This window comes from Monomorium pharaonis, chromosome 8 (assembly GCF_013373865.1).
Source record: "Monomorium pharaonis isolate MP-MQ-018 chromosome 8, ASM1337386v2, whole genome shotgun sequence".
NCBI lineage: Eukaryota > Metazoa > Arthropoda > Insecta > Hymenoptera > Formicidae > Monomorium > Monomorium pharaonis.
Window position 1 is genome coordinate 23,103,320 of NC_050474.1, and position 22,171 is coordinate 23,125,490.

At 41.3% G+C, this 22,171-nt stretch overlaps 1 protein-coding gene and 1 long non-coding RNA gene across 2 annotated transcripts in view; one reads left to right on the top strand and one right to left on the bottom strand.

The window, feature by feature from the left end:
• The window catches only part of LOC105834168, an 88,774-nt gene that overhangs the window by 39,892 nt on the left and 26,711 nt on the right, over window positions 1–22,171 (top strand). The gene's annotated exons all lie outside the window — the stretch shown is intronic.
• LOC118646870 lies at window positions 263–20,203 on the bottom strand. Its single transcript, XR_004964282.1, has 2 exons — window positions 17,261–20,203; window positions 263–17,094 (listed from the first exon to the last, which is right to left on the bottom strand). It is a non-coding gene; the product is annotated as an uncharacterized LOC118646870 (long non-coding RNA).

Sequence of the window (22,171 nt, forward strand, 5' to 3'; positions counted from 1 at the left end):
GGTATATTTAATTTATTTCTATTTAGCGATATCACGCTATTGTTGCTGCACGTGTATTCATGCTGCATGCGTACCAGTATGCATAGTGTAGCGAGCATATCTGCTGGTTTAATATCGAATTGCAATCGCTGCATATCCTACGACGTTTGTTCGCAGTTAAGCCGATAGTTGACGGCCATTGTAACCGAGAGGCTCGATTGACAATTCGTGCGCGGTGATCGTGCCTCTCTGTATGTGCCTGATTATCGTTATACTAGTTATAACGATAATTCTATACACAGCGTACGTTATCGGTACACAAAAGTAGTGCACGCATACAGCTAGGATCACCGGAATTAAAACATTATATCTTGAGTATCTTGATATAATTGCTCAACGTCGTGTAGATATCTACATGCAGCAATTTATAAAAAAAAATATATATATATAAAAAGTACTTTAAGATATTCGACTCTACAATGTTGCATGTAATATAAATAAATTATAATACAAATGAATTCTTTGCGTAGTGCGTTTGTCGAGGGCAAAGAAGACATAGAAAGAAGAGACCTTTGCCCTTGTCCCATCGAAATCTGAGCCGGTGAAATTTCTATCGACTGCAATTCCCGTTAACGACGGCAAACTCATGGGCAGCTCGTTCGGAGTTTCCGCGTCGCGATTAAATATTTAAGGGCTCGCCGTCGAGCCTACACGTAGCGGCGACGAATATCGCGGGGTGTTTAAAGATGGCGGGGCCGATGTTTACCGCACCGTGGACCGGGTGTGTGTGGTGGTTCCCTTCCTCCCGTTTTACCTTCCCGTCGAGGTGGTGGTGCAGCTTACGTCGTTTTCTACCTGAAGGTAGAGACCCGGCAAACGCGCGTAAACACAAAGAGGAGTTCTCTCACACACTTACGAACACCATCACCACCACCACTACCATCGTCGCCGCCGCCGCTGCCGCCTCCACCACCATCACCATCACCATCATCATCGTCACAACCACTATCACGGCCACTCGTGTCCCTATACGCGCGCGTCCTGCAAACGTTTGTAGGCACCAAATGCGCATGTGATGGTGGTGGCTGCATCAGCTGTCGGCCTTGGTAGGGTGCAATTACCCCGGCAAAGAGCAACGACGACGAAGAAGAAGAAGAAGAGGAGAAGAAGAACGACGGAGAGAGAGGAGAAAAAGAGAGGAAGAGGGGAATAGAGAAATAGAGAGAAGCGCAGAGAGCGAGAAAGAAGAGGAACGGTGCGCTCCAATACCGCGACCACGCCGGACTTCGAACCCAGGATGGACCTGACTACTAGTCTATCTGTTCTTTTCTCCTTTCCTTATCTCTTTCTCTCGCTCCTTCTCCTCCCTCGTCCCTCGTGTCTCTTCCTGCGCATACAGACGGTCGGCTAAGGAACTCTCCCAGCGTGTGCTTTTGACGCTAGATTCCTGCGGTCGATCCTCGATAGAGCGAAGTCGACGGAAGTCACCGAGTGCGATCCCATCGGCAGCATTTTGCGACCCGTGCCATCTCCTCGTCTGTGCCACCGGTTATACATCGATGCGTTCAATATCGCGGTGTTGCGCGAGGAAAAGTACCGGTTGCTTTCCTACCAATAGTACGTTTGATTTGTCGCGATCTTCCAGCTGTAGAACGATCGGTGTCATTCTGTTCAACTCGATAGTAGAAAGGTAAATACATCTGAGAATGCGCGTACGCATTTCTTTTTGCTTTCAAGCTGCAGAACGAGATCAGGTTATTCCAGTTCCGACACGTCGTAGAGTTTAACAGCACATCGATGCTTTATGTTAGAAAACTACATTTCCTTTACAATTAATAAGAGACATAGAAATCAAATTATTACTTCCTCATATTATTTTTTTCTTTGTTGCTATGCGTTAATATCGCATGTGTAATTCAATGACACTTTAATTACATTGTTCGCGAACAAGAACACATTGCCATGTGATATCGCGTGGGTTCTACCGTTATGTAAAACCGCGATCGTTAATTTGTAAATTTACTTTGTAAAACCATGCAATTCGATGAGAAAGGTCGGGCGATACGCATGCGCATTTTTCGTTTCGCTGAAAACTATTCGAGTTTTCACCTACGTCTTCTTTCTATTTTCCGATTGACGAATTTTGCGAATACACTTTCGATGGCAATAGTGGTGGATCTTTCCGCGAGACAAAATTACTTTGGCGACGATAATAATTGCATACATGTTTTTATTTAATCGCGATATAGAAAATTTGAAGTCGACCGTGACCATTCCGATACTTTAAAGCTGATCGCGTCATAAAATCATGCCAAGATGATATTTTATTTTATTTATAAAGTAAAACTTTTTACCTCTTTCTAATTAAATTCTGTTTATAGAAGGCCAACCAAGAATTGGCGTTATCATAAATGTAACAGTTGAAAGGATTCAATGCAAAGCTAGTTCACTCTTTTAGAAACTTAAAAAAGTTCATTAATTTTCTACCTTAATAATTAATTCGAATTGTTGAAAAAGTGGGTTAAAGGAAAAGGGAACGGGGAAAAGGAAGAGAAAATAGACTACCTAAATCTCTCCAGTTCTAGTTGTTCTAGTTGATTCGGTCTTAAATTTCTCAAACGTATTTTTGCTATTATTCGCAAGTATCAATCAAGCTCTTTAATTATTCTCTGACAAGTCGCTGAACGGTATCGGAAATTTTTCGACCCGCGTGTTTCCTTTTTCATTTCCTGCGAACACAGTTTCATTCTCACTTCTTAACCTTGGCTAACGTCACCGGGGATCGGCACGGGGTCACGACGGGATCACCTGGACGCACGCACACGTACGCGCGCTCGCGGGTTAAAGAACCCATGGCGACGAAGTGAGTCTCTATGTTGCCCATGTACGAGTCCTGGCTAGCTAGCGCGAACCGCTGGTCTCTCGTCTATCGACTCTGCCGCGAGTATATATAAAGGTATAAAGACTATTACGGACTATTCTTTAATGGATTTTTAATTGACTTCTTCCCGCGAAAGTTTTCAATTAGTCACAATCATAGAACTATTCAACATGGAAATTAATGTTCGTTGGAAGATTGAGTTTTGCGAATAAAAATAAACGACAGAAATATACTTTGAAGTCATCAGTTAACGCAACGAATTGCGCTTTACAAGAATTCTAATTTGCTTAATTGAAATTGTTAAATTAATGAGACTAAGAAGTGATAATATAGAAAATTTTTTAATATTTACATGATAAATTAATATGGTTAAGAGACTTCAGGGACCAAGTATTAATTAAAAAGTTTTAGGTCACTTAGCCACAATTCAATTTAACTGTGGGAAAGGTTGATCAGATTTTCGCTGGAAAAATTCAAGTCTTGTGAAACGTTCTGTAGCTCTGTGTAGATTTTTCTCGTCGAGAGAAGGGAGACCCGGGTCCGCCGATAACATCGACGATGACACCCACACCGGGCACGTAACCCGCACTACTCGTAGGGTTGGACACGCAAGGGTGACCGGCCGTGCGTGTACGCATGCACGCACGCACATATGCGCGCATCCAGGTACTAGCAGGGTGTCCTAAAATAGCAGAACAAATGGCGGCAGACTGCTGTTCTGGAAAAAAATCTGAACCCTATATTCTTTTAGCGAGATTTTTATGCGACGTTTTCTCTTTTAAACTGTAATCTTTTATTTTTCTACATGAAAAGTATAATTTTGTTGAAATATATAAAAATAATGAACTGAAAATAATATTTCTTGAACCACTAAAATAATTATCTAGGACGCTCAAGCATGACAAGCAGTGCTGCAAAAGTTTTGACATGCAAACAACTAACTTGAGTGTTCCACATAATTTTGATGGATCAATAAAATTATTTTCAGATATGTATAGTTAAACTTTTAGATGTTTTGGCAAAACCGTATCTCTCCATGTAATATGAAATATTTTAATGATTGAGATCCAATATAAAGTAATTTATGTGGTAATTGTGATATAAGAGTTGCGCGTCTGTTTTCTATGCCAAAGATCTAAAGGTTTAGATTCATCTAAAACATTAGTTTTTTAATTGATCACGTCTTAGAAGGCAATGGCAAATCACAGAGAATATTTTTGCCAAGACAGTCACCATAGAGCATGCATGAGCATTAAATGGGGATTACGATCTTTAATCATAAAGAATTGATTTGAGAGAGAGAGAGAAAGAGAGAGAAGGATCCCATTGAATAATATTATGTCATTTGAAACTTTCAAAGTTAAACTTTGGTTGAACAAGATTTACTATTTCCAAACAAAAAGAGTCTACTAAATACTATATGTAATTAATATCTTATGATGATTGTAAATGATTGCTATTGCTAGTTTTATTGATTTTTATTAATTTAACAATCTTTTTGCGTTTCTAAATTTTTATAATTTATACGTCATTACAATTTCTCTCTCTCTTTTTCTCTGACAATGACAAATCGCACTAAGCAACACGGTTGAATGCGAACCTGTTACATTTTCTCGCCACACCCCGTATACACGTATATTACCTCGCGCACGCACAAATTAGTCCCTCGGGAAGAAAGAGAGAGAAAGAGAGCGAGCTCGGTCGACGACGTCGATCCGCTGTTGCCTGTTACGACACGCCGCAGGAATCCGACGAAGCGAACTCTCGCGTGTTATTCCCGCTCGATAGCGTTCCTCGCGCCGATAGCGGGAGAGCCTTCAGCTTCTCGCTCTCAGGGTCGCTCGCTCAGGGCGAGATTAGACGCGGTTCTTGCGCGATAGCCGGTCTCTCTTGTCCCGAGACGCGCGTTCGGCATGCCCGCCACGATCTGGAGATGTTCACGATACCACGCTTGAGACAGGTTGCCCGTCGCCTTGATACCAAATACTTCTTACACCGATTATTTAGAAAAATAATAGCGAAAAATAAAATTGCTGAATATTTTAATAACGTATTTCAATAAATCTTTACTCAGTCAACAGTTTTGGGTTAAACTCGATTTATTAATTTTTTATAACGGTATAAATAATATAATGATAGTCTCGCTGGTAATTATAATACCAAGTAATAATTTTAATTGGATAATTGTATGCATAAACTTTCGCAATAATGTGCTGCTGTCATCCTTCTTCTTACTAGTTATAATCATTAATTATTCTCGGTAATACTAATTGTGTAAGCATTGGGTACCTTCGCCATTTAATGTCGAACGAATGGAAATATATTAATGTCTTATTAAATTTAAACATCCTGTCTGCGAGTCGTCGCATCGCGAATCGTCGGATCGATGGATCGATCGTTCGCAACCAGTTTGCCGGTCGCGCTCACTCGCTTGCAGGCCGTAATTACTAATTACACGGAACGCATCTCTTCGTTAGGCCCGGTTGGAGAGCCTGATTACGCGCTTTTCGCGACTGGCTGAGACCACTGGATATTTATGTCGTTATTACGTGGCGCATTATCTCGTTAATTTTAGCGGCTTCCGCGACGCATTAACGTACACGTTTTCGCCTCTCGATCGAGTTCAACTTCGATGTTCGCTTTGACTCGCGGTTCGGTTGACGATCGCACGAGTAAATTTTTGGCACTGCGACCAAAAATTTGACATACCGATGTCGATGTGTCCAGTTTTTTTTACCGATCCTTCAAAGCGAGTTTATGCAAATTTAAATTGTGCAATAAATGCAAGCGGACATGATGACGACATATATTACTCTCGTGTGAGTCGACGCTTCATGTATCTTTTTAGGCCAATGCTGAGCGAGCAGTGTGTAAATTCTAGGCACTCCCAGTAGTCGCTGCAGTGTGAAAATTATTATTCTCTGTTCTCCCGACGATTCTTACATCTAAACTAACACGAAAATTTAGTTCACGATAATTCTGCTTTTCGACCTTTCCGGATATAATCTCTAAAATATATAAAGCAATATAATGTGTAACATTACTACACCATGATCTAGATACGTGTACAAATCTTCGAAATATGTGTGAAAATCCATACCCCGTGAAATATTCATTTTTCGTCGCGTATGTTCTTTCACGAACGGCCTCCCACTTCTCCGAGGGAGCTCTCTTCCTTCTCCTCCCGTACTTCTCGCACACACGGCCATATATCGCCGCCTTCATAATCCTGTGCGTATCCAACTCTAATTTCCTCTTTCGTCCCTCCGTTCCCGCCTTTCCCATCCCTCAGTGCCGCGACCCCGTGCGATACATTATTCATATCAACATCCAGACAGAAGCACGTTTTGTCCCCGCCTCGCTCCCGTGGTCGGTGTAGGTCGGTAGCACATAGCACGTTCGTATCGTACGTGTACCAGAAAAAGTACCGCCGGATACAGGGAAAAATCCGGCGTATCAGGCCGCGTGTATTTTCTGAATAACCGTAACGCGATTTATGCATCTTTCGTGCGACGAGGGGAGATAAGGCGGTAACCTCGCTTACGCGTTACGGTTTATGCGAAACGTGCAAATTTTTTGATTTTCGCGATGTATTTCGACGGTGCATTCTTCTATTCCGGTGGTGCATTTTAGACAGATCTTAGACAGGTACGTCGTATCGCGACGCGCAACGCCTCTCTTTTGCAGGGTAACGCGCGAATAATCTTTGTATAGGCACTGCCATAATGGCGATACATCGTACTACTACAATGTTCTTATGGTACACAGATTTATTAGCACTAAATGTCGCACTGTACGTGTAGGCGCGTAGTAGGTACTCTATAAAATCGCATCGCATTTTATTGCGATTCGTGCATCAAAATTCAATTGATTTACATTCCGCCAACGAAGATTCCTATATTTATCTGCTATCCGCTTCTTATCACCCGTCTCGTAAATTCCGATAGCACTCGCTCGATTAAACTCAGAGTCAAGTTAACCCCGCAGGTGAAGTGAGTAGACAGATACGAGTTTCAATGTCTTAGATATGATCTGAGAGTTAACTGTTGTTATTTAATACACTGAGAAAAAAGTAATTGATTCAACAAAACGTTTAGTTGCGGGCTGCCAACAAAAGATATACTTAATACAATAATATTTGCTGTTAATGCAAATGCAATAACGTTGATTGGACTATATATTTATATTGCAATATCATATATTGTACCATATATTGAATATATCTTTTGTTGGCAGCCCGCAACTAAAAAATTTTGTTGAATCAGTTACTTTTTTTCTTAATGTACAAAATGGCTAAAAAATTAGAAAGCCAATAAGAATATTTCATTAATGATAATTATTATTATTAATGAATTACATATAAAACCACAATGTTACTCCGTTGCTTACATAATATGATTCATTGATTTGAAGTTTATACGAATGAAATAATTGACGAAGCAATTTCACATAAGAGCAGAAGAGTAGAGAACAACTAAAAAAATACAGTACAATAATATACAGCCGACGTAAAAAAATATTTATATTGAACAAAAACTTTATGAAATTTTTATAAAACTGAGATCGAAGCAAAAAAAATAGAAACGTTATCGGAATCGAAAAAAAAAATCGTGCACCAGTGCACTGTATTCGCTTCGGCAACCAAATATATCACGGTGATTCTTTCACGCACGCGCTGCCACATACGCAGGTATACGCACGCATGCACGCACGCGTGCATACTTTACTCGCACACGAACGCGCGGTGCATAGCTGCAGCAGGCGCGTTACGAGCGGATCGATGTGTGCAAGTCGATGCCGTACGTCAGTGCGTGCGTGTGTGGCGATGCTTCGTTACGAGGGAGATCCCTGTGTGTGGGTCTAGAATGTGTCCTTGGCCGAAGTGCGTTGACCTTCCGTCGTGGCCGCGCGATGGTGTCCAGACTTCTACTTAGAGCGGGCTAAACCTCCGCCGGGAGAAGTTGGACCTCCCTCGTTCTCCTCGATGGTTTCTGCTTTCCTCCGGTCGGCAGGAAACGCGATTTATACTGAACGCTCGCATCGAGGCGAAGCATTTTTAATTCGCGAAAAATTGTCACGTTCGCTGATATTTGTCAACGATGGATGAACGTCGTAAATTTTTTATATCTCCCGTTTGAATGATTTTTCAATCTTTTTGTCGAATAAATCTATAAATATTTGTCTGAAACTGTTTTCTTAATTAATTACATGGAAGAAATAAGTTCTACAGATGTATTCGTGAACAATTTATCTGTCATTGATAAAACTGAGTACTCGATACAGATGTTAAATGATATCGCACATCGGAGCGTTAATATTTTAGTAAGGGTATACCGTCTACTTGATAGGTGCTTTAGAAATGTTGATACTTGCAAATGCCAACACAGTAACGAATACATACCGCATACATTTTATGCATTTTAACGATATGTAAAATGATACGTAAAAAGACACTTGCTGCAGAATAAAATATTAATTATCGAATTAGAGAGTTGTAAGGACATGGTAAACGTTTTAAATTATACCTTTTTATATATTTTCAAATTAAAAAAGATATTTAACAAATATATTCATAAAGAAGATTATAATTTGTAATTATAGTAGATCGCATAACACCGTAGAGATCGCAGGTGATAAAATGCCTAATGCGGGGGATGGGAATAAAAAGTATTTTTCTTGGTATTGCATGCGACCAAGAGAAGTCTGATATATGTTTTGTTCGATCGCGTGTTACCGCTGATAGCGCATGTGATATCCGGCAGTGCATTTCGAAGGTCGATAACCGTGTGAGAATGAGAAACGAAGGGAGAGCGCTGCGCGGCTTAATATTCGATCGGCGCTATAGACATTCGCGGAACAACTTGTCTTCGCAAACGGAATGCTCTGTTGCCTTGGACTTGAATTAAATCGAAAGTGGTCACGTAACGGGCATCCACCTTGTAGCCGAGTATCTTCGCTCCTCGTACTTGCGTTGTACCACAACACAGGGAACGTCATTTCCGTGAATATTAATGACGCGGAAACGATAATCCGTACGTAGCATGTTGCAAGGTTCACTTAGCTGCGAGTATCTTGGAAAAATGTATTTTCCGAACGTTTTACCAATATTTATTAAAATGAATTTGGATAAATTAAATCTTTCCGTTTAACAGAAAATCGTACGTATTCTTGAATTAATTCCTTGAAAGTTTTTAGATTTAATATTAAATAAATAATCGGGAATGAAAAATATATGACACCCACGCAATCTACATTTCATCCGTGGTTATTTTTTTATGAGTCGAACGTGAAACTGCATTATGCGTGATGAATAAAAGATGCGTCATTCTTAATTAAGTCGTACAAATTGTATAGAATGATTTCTAATCGCATTTTATACCGCGAAAGAAGAAAAGTCAAACGGAAACCGATTTCCATGACTCGCAAGGATATTTGTCATCTTGCGGTAATTCGCAAATCGTAGAAAGATTGCGAATTACGAGTGATCACGATGATTCAAGCGAACAATAAATGTCAAAACGCGCGAGGAGGATGTTGCGGTACGTCATTAAGTGCCATGAAGATGATGCGATATCGTAATTCGTAATCGAGTATGATAACATTGGGTCATTCAGATATCATCTTTTATTCACGATTTATTTACACCGTGAAAAGATAAAAATATTTTGATCTTATATTATTATATTTAATATTTTATTATATTCAAATTTGTATTGAGAATATTTATCATAATATTTGACATTATATGCAGTAGTTGTATATATTAAGTGTACTTTTTATTCATGTAGTTACTGATATTTAGATTATATTCTATTTTTATGCGTAATATTTGCATGTTGTTATAGATTATCACGTTCTACGACACATTCTTGAGAAATAATTTTACTGTTGTGCCAATCAGAGCGTCGAACGACTTGAACCATAATATTATCAGGGGTTAAGTGCAGAAATAAGGAAGGTTTAAAACACCTTGTTATAGTTGTGGTGTTCCCACTGTTGTTCGTTCACGCACACCTGCGCGCATCTAAGCAGGCTAGATTCCACACGGTGCAATTAACTCTCGCCGCTCTATTAGAAAAAGCGAAACGAAAAACGAACCGTGCGAGAAACAAGCTGTGTGATCTCGCAGATCTTAAAAGACGCGTTTGCGTTTCTCGAGTCGCGCGACGAATCATCGCGAGATCGGGATCAGGAGGTATAACTCTTGACGTCTCACTACACTGTCATAAATTTTCCGCGGTCGAGAGCTCGCGCGTATTTGAATGCGGCAATGAGGATCGTCTGGCTTATTAATTCGTTTTGTTACACGTGCGCTCTTCGCCGAGGTAACGGAATAAAGTTACATAATACATATATCGACCGATCGGCCGCGGTTACGCGTCGCAACGTCGTGAATTATCGTATGCATAAGTGCGAGATAAAAAAATCCGAACAAAAACGATTAATCGTTATCTACAATCGGCGAGAATTAGCGCGGAAGCAATTCTATCAATGTGCCGACACGTGCTTAACGATCGTGCATGTATACAGGATACTGCGTTCTCTAACAAACAGAATTTCAGCGATAAATTTTTTTCCCTCTCCCCGATGCTTAGCACCGCATATATCCTATTCCTGTGGAAGATAAAATCGGTATTAATTACATTCAAATCTCTCGAACAATATCTACCATTAAAAATACATGTGATAATGGCGCTTCAGGTGTAATAACAATGCATCGCGTATAATTACCATGCTCATAGAATGCAATTGCTGTTAAATAATTTGTATGAGAAAGATTTCTTCGGATTCTCCAGGGTATAATCGGAGGCGAGACTGCATCGTCCACAGGTCAATCACGATACGATTAACGTTGTAAGAAAATCGCGATTATAACAGCGAAATTGAAAACATGTTATTAGTTTACGAAGTAAGTGGAGGCAAATGGAATTATGGTGACTCACGAGATTGGCTCATCGGTTATGGCTCTATCGCGATTGAGCGTGATAATCGCGAAAATGAGCTAATTCTAATTCATTGTGGAAGGTCGAGGAGACAGGTGTTGCTGTTAATATATATTAATTGAGGACTGCCTAATTTCGTATTAAATGCCGCATAATAATATCAACATTTTGTATTTTTTCATTTCTACAAATTCGGTACTTGTATCGTAAAGTTTAGCCATCATCTTTATCGCTTATGTACGCTGAGAAAAAAAGTCGAAATATTAGCAAGCAAGTGTTACTTCTGACGTTTTCTTTGATACTTATTGGTTAAATATATTTTATTTTTTGCATTCATTGGTTAATTTGAGATTTAGAGATAAAACTTTATTTTATGTATCAAAATGAAGATTTACTTCAGTAAAATAAATTTAAATGCTACAAATTTAATTTAATTGCCTTTTAAGGCGATGATTGTTTTATCGATAAAAAGGACCCTGTCTTTTAACGAGAAATATTATGTGTAGTCTATGCATTGGGGGTTTTAGCATTTCGCGATTTTGGCTTGTCGTCGTGGCATCCGTCCAAAAGGAGTAATTCGCGAATTTCACGTTCCACCTAGCGGTGTAAAATTTCTCCGCGAGTGTAATAATTCCGCGAATCACCGTTTCACCGATGTATTTAAGAACACGTTAGACTTGCGGGTTAAGTGATGGTTAAGTAACGACGAACGCGGCCAAGTATAGTCGCTCGCGTTGTAAATTATATTATGAGCTTTAAAAGTGACCACGTGAACTTTCTCTAATATCATATCAGTTATGATCATTCCGAGAGCATCGAGGAAGACGAGCCTTCGTCGCTATTAAATCACGAGCAACATTTTATGTCCTTTATTCGCGAGTGGTTTCATAGAAAACCTTGCGAAAGTATACGTGTATTCTCTGTCCTTCGTACATTTCAACCCACACGGGATGCCATAGCGAGCCAATACCTTGGACGATGTTAACCAACGTGCAAGCAGAAATAAGGAAATATTACGCGTGTAAATAGAATGTAAATTATTGTTAAAGTAACTGAATAGCATTAGCTATTCCTAACAAGGTAACAGTCAAGCACAACTCGCTTTAATACTTTCTATATTGGATATTAGCGTAGTAGAATCGGTCGAAAAATAAAAAAAATCTCTAATTAGAATAGGATAGTTGTCTGTCGGTCTTAGAATGAAAACTTTAAAACTGATTTTTTTATGAATATACATCTTCTATTCCAACAAGAGAATCAAAGTATTAAAATGTCGACATTTCTAGGTTTTCAGTCATCTTACTGTGTATCAATGTAGCATCTTTTTGCAAAATGATGATAGCGAAACATTTGTAATTTATTTTTAATTCTTTTTGTCTCGTTCCTCAATTTTCTTCGCATTGCAATTGCAGTGCACTCGCAAAGTATGCAATACGCTAGAAAATGCCGCGGTTGCGACTACTCGCGCGTTCTACTATCGGCCGCGGTTACGCAATCGCGGATGGAGCTTACCTATGCTATATGGGCCAGGGACAAGCTCGTTTCACATTGTGTCACGACTCGCGGCGCGGCGCGACGCGACTCGCGAGCGAGCGTGCGAGCGTTCCTCGCCACGAGACTGACTCTTACTTCCATGTACAGCGATGATGGAAGATGCGAGTAAAATGAATCCGTTGCAACCGCGGGAGAAAAGGCCGTAATCATGTGTTCGTTAATGGACAATAAATTTCTTGATAAATTTGGAATTATTCTTTTTTTTTTTGGTACAAGTGAATTAAGTTGTTTATCTTCAATTGAAATATGCTTCGGCATAGTAAGTCTTGATCAAATTTCTATTAAAAATTAAATCTTTTCTAATCCTATTAAAAAGCAGAATTTTATATGGATGTGTGCTGCATTAATACTTGTAAAATTTAGATTAAATTTTTTACTCAATCTAAAATAATTTAAATACTTTACTCACCAATGATTTTAAATGTTAAGTTCATCAAGAAGTCTGTTTTTGAGAACACATTAAAAGTTATTGTTATTTTAATCAAATAATCTTGTTTTGCGAGCTGCATGCCACCGGATTATCGCGTGTAAATTTTTCGCCTATAATGCTACAGTATATTGCTTCGCTTCCGGCGATAACATCGTCCAGGGACGGTCACGAGAATTCCGCTGTCGCTGGCAATACGTTAGTTCCTCTTGCCCGGAGAAGCACGCGTCGAATTTACGAGTCACTGGCGGAAACGAATGACTCTATATTTTCCAAGGAGCCCGTTAAAGTTCGCGCGTTAATTGTTGGCGATTATTAACGCGGCCTCCTGAAACGCGCTAGTGGCGTTGCGACGAATCCCCGGCATTATTCGTTGCTTCACGGGACATTTAATGAAATTATAGCGCGTTTTGTGACTTGCGTGGCAACGCACGTAGTTTTCCAGCCGAAAGCATTGTCAACGGTTAAGTATCAGAATTTTTTCGGCTAACGCACTCACATACACACACATGCGCGCGTATACGGAAGACGCAAAGTTGCGAGGCAAAAGTATTTTAATTGAGAAATTCCCGGTGGAACATAGGCATTCAATAAATTCTATAGCCTTTGAGTAAAATATTTTACATTACAAGCCATTATTTTTTGTACGGAAACACGTATAAAATGTAACTTTACGTATGAGGATTAAATCAATTTTGCACAAATTTCCAAATATACATCGAGCGATTCCGCAAGTATATCGCATCGTTTGCGAAGTACGACGGCCATACCTTATCCCTTTCGAGTCCTCAGGACTATTCGTCGATTGTCCAACAGAAAACTCGTTCGACGAGGGCGCAACGAGGTGGAAGAGGAAACGACGAAGAGTGAAAAGAAGTGGCGCGAGAAAGCCGGGAGGACCTGTTTCTCTACTACGCGAATAAGCCACAGGGAAAAGAGAACGGAACAAACACGTCGCGTTCCCGTCGGTGGCGCGGGACGAAACAATGTTGCATTGTAGCCCTTGACGGGCTGTTAACCCAGGTCAGCGAGTGCATTCGCACACGCGACACATGCGCGTCCCTTTCCTCCGGTTCTTCTTCAATATCTCGATCCGTGCCACTTCCTCTTGGCCGTCCCCAAATCCGCAGGCGACTTGGCGTATCGATCCCGTGGCTCGGAAAGTGGCCGGGAGTGATAGTAACGTCGCGCGCTTCTAGCTAAAAAAAAATTCGCAAGATTGCAAGATTGCCGTTCTCGAGTCGCCAATATTAGAACTACGGTCTGCATGAAGGAGGCAATCGAAGAACGCGACGAAAACTTTGGTCAACTGTAAAATCTGATTTTATTATTTATAATAACAATCTCGCAATCGATCTTTTTGTAAAATGTTATGAAGGGAACGAAGAAGGAGTTCTTCCGAAGGAAACTATTTTTAGTTGGTGATTAAGTCAGGTTTTCCAGCACGAAAGGGTTAACGCGAGATTGTTTTAATATACGGGGCCTCTGCCTTCGCCTTGCGACGAAGCGTGTCGGAAGCGAAGCGGTTCGCCCGGGTTTCCTGTCGGTCTCACGATGCGGAATCGCCGCTCCTGCACCTGCATACCACAGCTCTGCCCGACTATAGCCGTTCAACGCTTCCTAGTGTGCGAAAATGCCAGCGTTTAATAATATTTTCGCCTACGAAATAACATATCGATATTAAATGCAGGTACGATAAGATCGTGGCAACATAAATTTGCAGAAAAACAATTTTTCAAGTGATTCGCTCTTTCGGGAAAAACAGTACGTAATACCGAAATCGCGGCGGATTCTGTTGCATCGATAAGATCATCGACGCCGTTCTTTTTTTTTTCACCGCTCGTTACGGCTTCCCATTGTTTCGCGCGCGATGCATTTTTTTTCCACGGTCTCGCACACTCGCGCCGTTCCTTCTGATGTGATTGCGAAAACTCGCGCGCGGCTGTATTCTTATTAAGTGCGTCACTGTAACGTATTCAAAGGGTACCGATGTTGTAATCATTTAAAGCCACCACCTGCGTTATGTCTATGGCATCCGCGAGCGTCTCTCTCTTCCCCCCTTCCCCCCCTCTCTCTTTCTCTCTCATCATCGCCCCTCACGTCCCGTAGTCTATTACTGTCTCGAGCAAATTTACTGGGTGCGCGTATCCTCATTACGAGCACTGGCTATTCGAGTGAAACACTAGTGTATCAAACGGTACATTCGTTCTTACGACTGTCCGCCTGTCTGTGGAATTCGAGTCGATTATGCGTGGTAATTGGAGAGACTTGGCACTCAGAAGCAACGGTTAATCGAAATTATATAGCACCTCCGATTGATTGGAAGTAGATCTCTACCTTCGCATGATTTAACTTCCGTGGCACTGTTGGAGCTCTGGCTCGGCGAGAGTTATAACTTTTGGATCTTTGTATGTAAATTTGTGGTCTCGAATTCTCGAAAAGTTTGGAACGATTTCCTGCGACTTTACAGTCACATATTTAGGAACATTGGATTCATAAATCTTAGAAATCCTTAGATTTATGAATACCGGAATCTCGTCCCAGCCATACTGTGGATCAAATATTTCTCAAACACAAACACACATACACATATTCTCTCTCTCTCTCTCTCTCTCTCTCTCTCTCTCTCTCTCTCTCTCTCTCTCTCTTTCTCTTGAGAGAAAAGGGATAAAATATACAGGAGATTGAGAAAGTGATGTAAACATCTAATATATCACTTATTTTATTAATAAGAGGTTGGCCCATTATTTACCTTTATCCTTGTTCACCAACGGAACGAGATCATACGATGTTTGAATAGTCGTCAGTGCAACGTTCTATTACTTTTATTATTAATAAAAAAGTATTTCCGAGATATTTTATTCATCTCCTGCATACATCTTAAAATATACAAGGAATAATCGGGCTCTCCATATTTTCTGTTCCGTGATAAATGTGCTTTCGTGATGCCGTACTTTCGATGGATGGCGTAGCGCTGTGCGGAGATCTCGTAACAGAGAATCGCTTCATAAGCATTACGTGACGATGCACCAGTCACCGCGGGCTAGCTCTCACAGCGAGGTGGCATCGGCGGCAGAGCAGCCTGGCTTGCATTAAAGATCTTGGGGCATAACTTCGGGATCCATTGTCTCCGTTAGTTTCTCGCTTGCGCCTGAAGAGCTCGGATGGCGCGGACGAGATGCCTGCACGTAGTTTCTGTGTTGCATGTGGGCGTCGATCCCAGTCTCCTCACGAGAACGGAATTTCCCAATATATCTATATACAAGCGCGAACGCGAGCCTTCCTCCTCGTTATCCTGCCGAACGAACGAGCGGGCTGAGTGAGATGTTCCAACTCTCAAGGGGGAAGGAGGGCACTTATCGACGACTCCTTCTTAACCCTCTCTCCGACGGCGTTTTACTCGTGTTTCTTCGACTCCTGTTTTGCATCGTTATCCCGCAAGAGCGTCCATCGCTGTGATTTACAGTCCCGAGTTTTTATTCGGGCAAGATTTTCATTCGCTGCGCTCGGCAGCATCAGCTAATGAAGAAAGTAATTTGAAATAAATCGAATCGAATGTGCTATAACGTCTCATTTAGTGTACGATGCAATTTCCAAACAAATGCGGAACCGTATATACAAAGATGTCAGTTTTAAAACTCATTTTATCTACGCGTGTTCACGAAAATGTTTCGATAATTGATGACTCACATCTTTTGGGAAAAAAAAAAGAGAGAGAAGATTGTTTTATGTCCTGCTGTCAGGCAGATAAAACCGTAATGCTCTCGAGATATTTGTATGTGTACTGGTCTCTCGTCTTTGTATTATCTCGTAACATTGTTTAGAGTTGGGGCTATGTCTGGACCCAAGAAAAATATCCTAAACACTATAAGATAACAAACCCGAGCCGTATAAACAGCTGAATAATTTCAAAATAAACCGTCAGACAAAAAAGGTTCAGGACAAAAAAAGTTTTACGAACTTTTGCCTTACAAGACTCCAAAGGCGAATCGTTCTTTTACGAAAAGTCAAAAATTGTAGTAGACTTTAATTACTTACTCAGTTAGTGCGTACACCGGACCTTTTTGACCCTTTTGGCCTTTCTTCTTAGGAGCTTAGCTCTCTAACCGAACATCTCTCTCGTGATTCGCTTCTCTGAAATTTTAATCACCACAAGTCTTCTCTCCACGATTCGTCGTCGCCTAGGGTCGGAGATAAAGACCACGCCGAGACGATAAGAACGAACGATAAAGGGTTGATAGGGACGATAAACCCAAGAGGAGAATCTAAGCTCCCTAAAGACTAAGTCCGCGCTTAAAAATTGCTGGTATCTGTTCAAAACAGAACAAACGCGATTAAAAGAATTGTAAAAAAAGTTAGAGAATGTCTTATTATTGCTTAATAATAATTAAATTCCAATAGTCAATATGTTGTAGAGAACATTAAATGGAAATGGAAAAGAGAGAAGATAGTCATTAAAATTACAAATTAAGCTACCAAAGTTAGAGCCTTTTAAAATAACTGCATGTCTTATGTAGGTTGACTTTTGTACTTCCGACGTGCAAAGTGTGACATGATTAAATAAAGGAATAAAATTTTTATTTTTGGTCCTTGATGTCTACATTTCGTCTCTTTTTTCAGTCTCTTCTCTGCAATCTCTTTCTCCATCGTTCTTCGAGCGAAATAATCTCCCCCTGACGAGTACGTATTCTCGGTCGTATATACGAGCCGTTTTCGTGACCAAAATAATTTCCATGTCAGTTCCCTTGCGAGGTCGTCCTTAAACAAAATCGATTGCCTAAATAGGGATTAATTAAGGGGATGATTCCGCAGCAAGGGGGACAATCTGCGCGCGCGAGCCGGCACTTGCATGCGTTACACGCTTTTCAGACGATACGCGGGCAAGCCGGATATAACTGTTTGCACGCCACGGTGAGTGGCTTCCTCCTCGACTCGAGCAAAACGCGCGAGTTGAATCGCGAGAGTTTTACTGCCGGAGAAATCGAACGCACTCGGCTAACCTCGCGGTAAGTAAATCGTGATCGATCGTACGCGCCGACAATTATTAATCCGTAGGACGCCTTGAAAAATACTTATTTGCATAATTATCGATCGTTGATGCACCGTAAATAATCTGGAGCCTTTACTTATGTAATTGCTCGCGCCTTCTATATCGATTCGCCGTTGTCGTTGTGGGTGATTCGCGTAATTGACAATTAATTACGTAGTACAAGCAGCACGGCTGTAATAACGCATTAACGTACTTTTAATCTCTAGGCAGGCACTTCCGCGATTAAAGTGAGCTTCACGATATCCATTTTCTCGCAAGTATCGAACGGCGGCGCGTCTGCGTGTCGAGTATCGAAAGTGATTAAAAGCTACGGCAACGTGTTTGCAAAGAGAAGTAACGTGGCGACCGGCCCTCGACATCGTCGAGTTTTCTCCGTCGATTGGTACATTTGTACACGTTGAGAGGAGAGTAAGGATTCCGCGCACTTAAAACGGCTCGTCGATATCGTTTCCCGCGAAGCCGGCAAACCCGACCCGATGTGAGAGTACAAAAGGGATTTACCGGCGGGTGAGTTGTGGTACACGGGGATGGCACCCCGGGCTTTCCCTTTGTGCTCCTCCTCTGGCAGGACAAGCCCGGAGGACGAGCGAATTATCGTTCGATTTGTAAATCAAACGCTCTCGCGGACCGCGGAAAATTGGGAACGCCCCGACAAAATATTTTATTGTGACGCGACCACGTCACGGACAAAGGCGTTGTTAACGACCTCGGTAATCGGATGCGCCTCGTTGATCTAATCTGGGTAGTCTCGCGAGTATAAGGCCCGAAGAACTCTCGTCGGAAATCATATTTTCAGATCTCTGGCAGATATCGAATACGCCGTAGACATAATTTTGCGGAGGATTATTTGCAATATAATATTATGACATGAGAAAATGGAAATCATGAATAATAAAACTGAAAAAGTATTGCCTCGTTACTGGCGTATAGTATAAGCGTGCCTACGATTTTATAGAAGCATGAATCAATTAATTTACACACGCCCAGGCATAGTGTGCAGCAAGCATCCATGAATTCCGCAACCTACGGACCTTGATACGCGTATCAAAACCTACGGATCTATGGATCTCACGATCTACGTACACGCGAGGTTTCCTCGCTGTAGTCGCGGCCCACGGAGAGTTAGAACAAGCACACATTCCCGTGCACTTCCTGCGAACTTCCTGCGGCAAAGATAGAATCGAGTGTTAGCGTGAATTAGTATAAGCGCCGATCTCTCTCACCCTTATTGAGACGCACACTTTCCGGATAAGCGCGCGCGTGCGTGATTTCGGCTCGGGGATGATTCTCCTCGATCGGGATGTATACGGACGGCGCGGTGCGGCGAGTGACGCGGCGATCGTCCATGCAAATATTATGCAAGCGGCACGATTGTTCGATCTGCTTGTGTGTATGTTCCGTGAGCGGCTTATGCAAATACACAGCGTATGCAAATCGTCGCCAACTTAATGCGTACTCGCAGCCACGCGTGTCCTCCTCGGCCGGCCGCCGGATTCTTCGTTCATTTCATTTCTCACTATTGTAATGATCGACCGATAAAGTCATTGCTCGACAAGTGTCACCGATCTGCCCGCGATGCGAATATTCGTTTGCGTATCGTATTACCTCCTTGCCATTATTTCGCTGAAAGCGAGGAGACATAAGAACTTTGCGCCGCGTCATATATTTTTTGCCCGCAGAGAAATAAAAAATTCTGGAAATAAAAACATAACACTCTTTTTCACACAAATTGTTTTATTTACTTAAAAATTTAATTAGTTTATTGTAGTACCTTTTCTTTACCAATCTATTCGAAGTCAATTTGTTCAATCGATAGTTCTTGATCTCTCTAAGGACGAGAAATCGACCTGCCGAAATTTAATTCTCCTTTTTGTCGATTCGCTCTATATCGCAACGCAACTATCATGCTGTAAAACAAACCACGCTCTGTGTCATCGTCATATCATCTAGCGTCACTCATGCTACTGCATCGCGATATTTTGTGTCATCGCTATCCTTGCTGCATCGCCTCGCTTCTCCCGTGTTATTCCTACGTCGCGCATCACATCACACATTGTTTAGTATCAATGCTGTGCCACTTCGCGATACTTCGCATGTCTCGCGTGTCACTTTATGTCGCTTTCGTGGCGTCTCCTATTACTTTGGTGTGATTTCCTGTCTCGTTACGTCCATCCGCACGATTCCTCTCTGTTGTCGTCCCGCAAGACGCTCTCGTAGTTCCTTTTTACGTGTCGTACTCGATTACCCCTCTTGCCTTCACATCATTGTCGTATTATGAAGAAAAACATATACTGTAAAGATAAAAAAAACACTACTAATAAATTGAAAACAATCTACAAAATATTGAAATTTTATGTTAAAAAGTCTACGTGTGTGAAGTTAGCATCTCATAAAAATACTGCAGAATTACTTGCATCCAGCATAGTTCTACAGTTCTTGATAGGTTTCAACAATAGTTCCGTTGAATTACCTATTTTAATTAAATTTTTATAAATGAGATGCTAACTTCCAAAATCACAAATAGCATCTCACCGTATTTCGAATATACGGCCACAGAGAAGACTAAATTTATAGAGTTCTATCGTTTAGAGACGTCCTATCAATAGTTCTGATGATTAAATTAATAAAAAAAAATTTTTTTGTTACAAAACATATGTATATATGCGTATACGTCTGCGCACGTGGATTTGGTGTAACTGGCATCTCAGATAGAAACAAATTAATTAATTTAAAAAATTTAGAAAGTATTTTTCAACAACTATCTTGATGGAAAACTTGTATTTATAGGTCTAGACATGAGATGCTGGTCGAATATCGACAGTTCTATTTCTTTTAACGCAGTTCCCATATAGATACGGACGCGTACAATAATTTTCTAAGAAGTTCCGGTGATATAATTAATTAAAACATTTTTTAAACAATTATTTTGCCCGGAAAACTTGAATTTTGAGGACTAGACGTGAGATGCTGATCGAATATCGATAGTTCTATTTATTTTAACGCAGTTCTCATATAGATATGGACGCGTACTTTAATTTTCTAAAGAGTTCCGGTGATATAAATAATTAAAACATTTTTTAAACATTTATTTTGCCCTCAAATTTTTCGGGTGAGACCGGGAGAGATCGGGAGAGACGGGGAGAGACCGGGAGAGACGGGGAGAGACCGAGAGAGATCGGGAGAGACCGGGAAAGACGGGGAGAGACCGGGAGAGACGAGGAGAGACCGGGAGAGATGGGTAGAGACCGGAAGAGACGGGAAAAGACCGAGAGAGACCGGGAGAGACTGAGAGAGACGGGGAGAGACCGGGAGAGATGGGGAGAGACGGGGAGAGACCGGGAGAGACCGGGAGAGATGGGGAGAGACGGGGAGAGACCGGGAGAGACAGCATCTCACGTTTAGCCCTCAAAATTCAAATTTTTCGGGCAAAATAATTGTTAAAAAAATGTTTTAATTATTTATATCACCGAAACTCTTTAGAAAATTATTGTACGCGTCCGTATCTATATGGGAACTGCGTTAAAAGAAATAGAACTGTCGATATTCGACCAGCATCTCACGTCTAGTCCTCAAAATTCAAGTTTTTCGGGCAAAATAATTGTTTAAAAAATTTTTTAATTATTTATATTACCGAAACTTGAAACCTATCAAGAACTGTAGAACTATGCTGAATGCAAGTAATTCTGCAGTATTTTTATGAGATGCTAAACTTTGAGATGCTAACTTCACACACGTAAAAAGTGCTACGTTAATTTATTGTCACGCCAACGAAGTTAAATGTCGCTGTGCTTTGTCAGGCAGAATAATCGCATTTAACAAGTACACGTAAGACATCCGGAGAATCTTTTTGATTGCGTGAACATCCGCATTTTCCTGCGAGTGAGAAAAAATTCCCGGGCGCGGCGAAGCTAGATATTTACCGAGCATAAATCTTGCCCGGCAATTACATCGCTCGATCACGTGCTTGGGCTACCTTTTTCTCCCCCTCGCTCCCTCCTGCCATTAATTGACCCGTACCTTGGCATCGCCATTTCCGAAGGACGTGAGCGCGAACGATAATTATAGGGAAAAAAGGTGAGGAAAGGGCGAGCGGCCGTCTCAAAGCGGAAATGACCGTAACAGGACAGGAAACGCCCTTGCGTTACGTCACATAGCGTAAACGAATGTCACGTCCGACTATCCGTGCACGCGTGCGCCGTGCGTTTACGTGTACGTGCGGCAATATGTCACTCGTTACGAGCTACGTACTACGATACCGTGTACCTACTTCGTCTCTGAGCCAAAGTACTTCCGCAAAGCGTGCTACATCGCGCTAACTCCGAATTGAATGTGCCCAA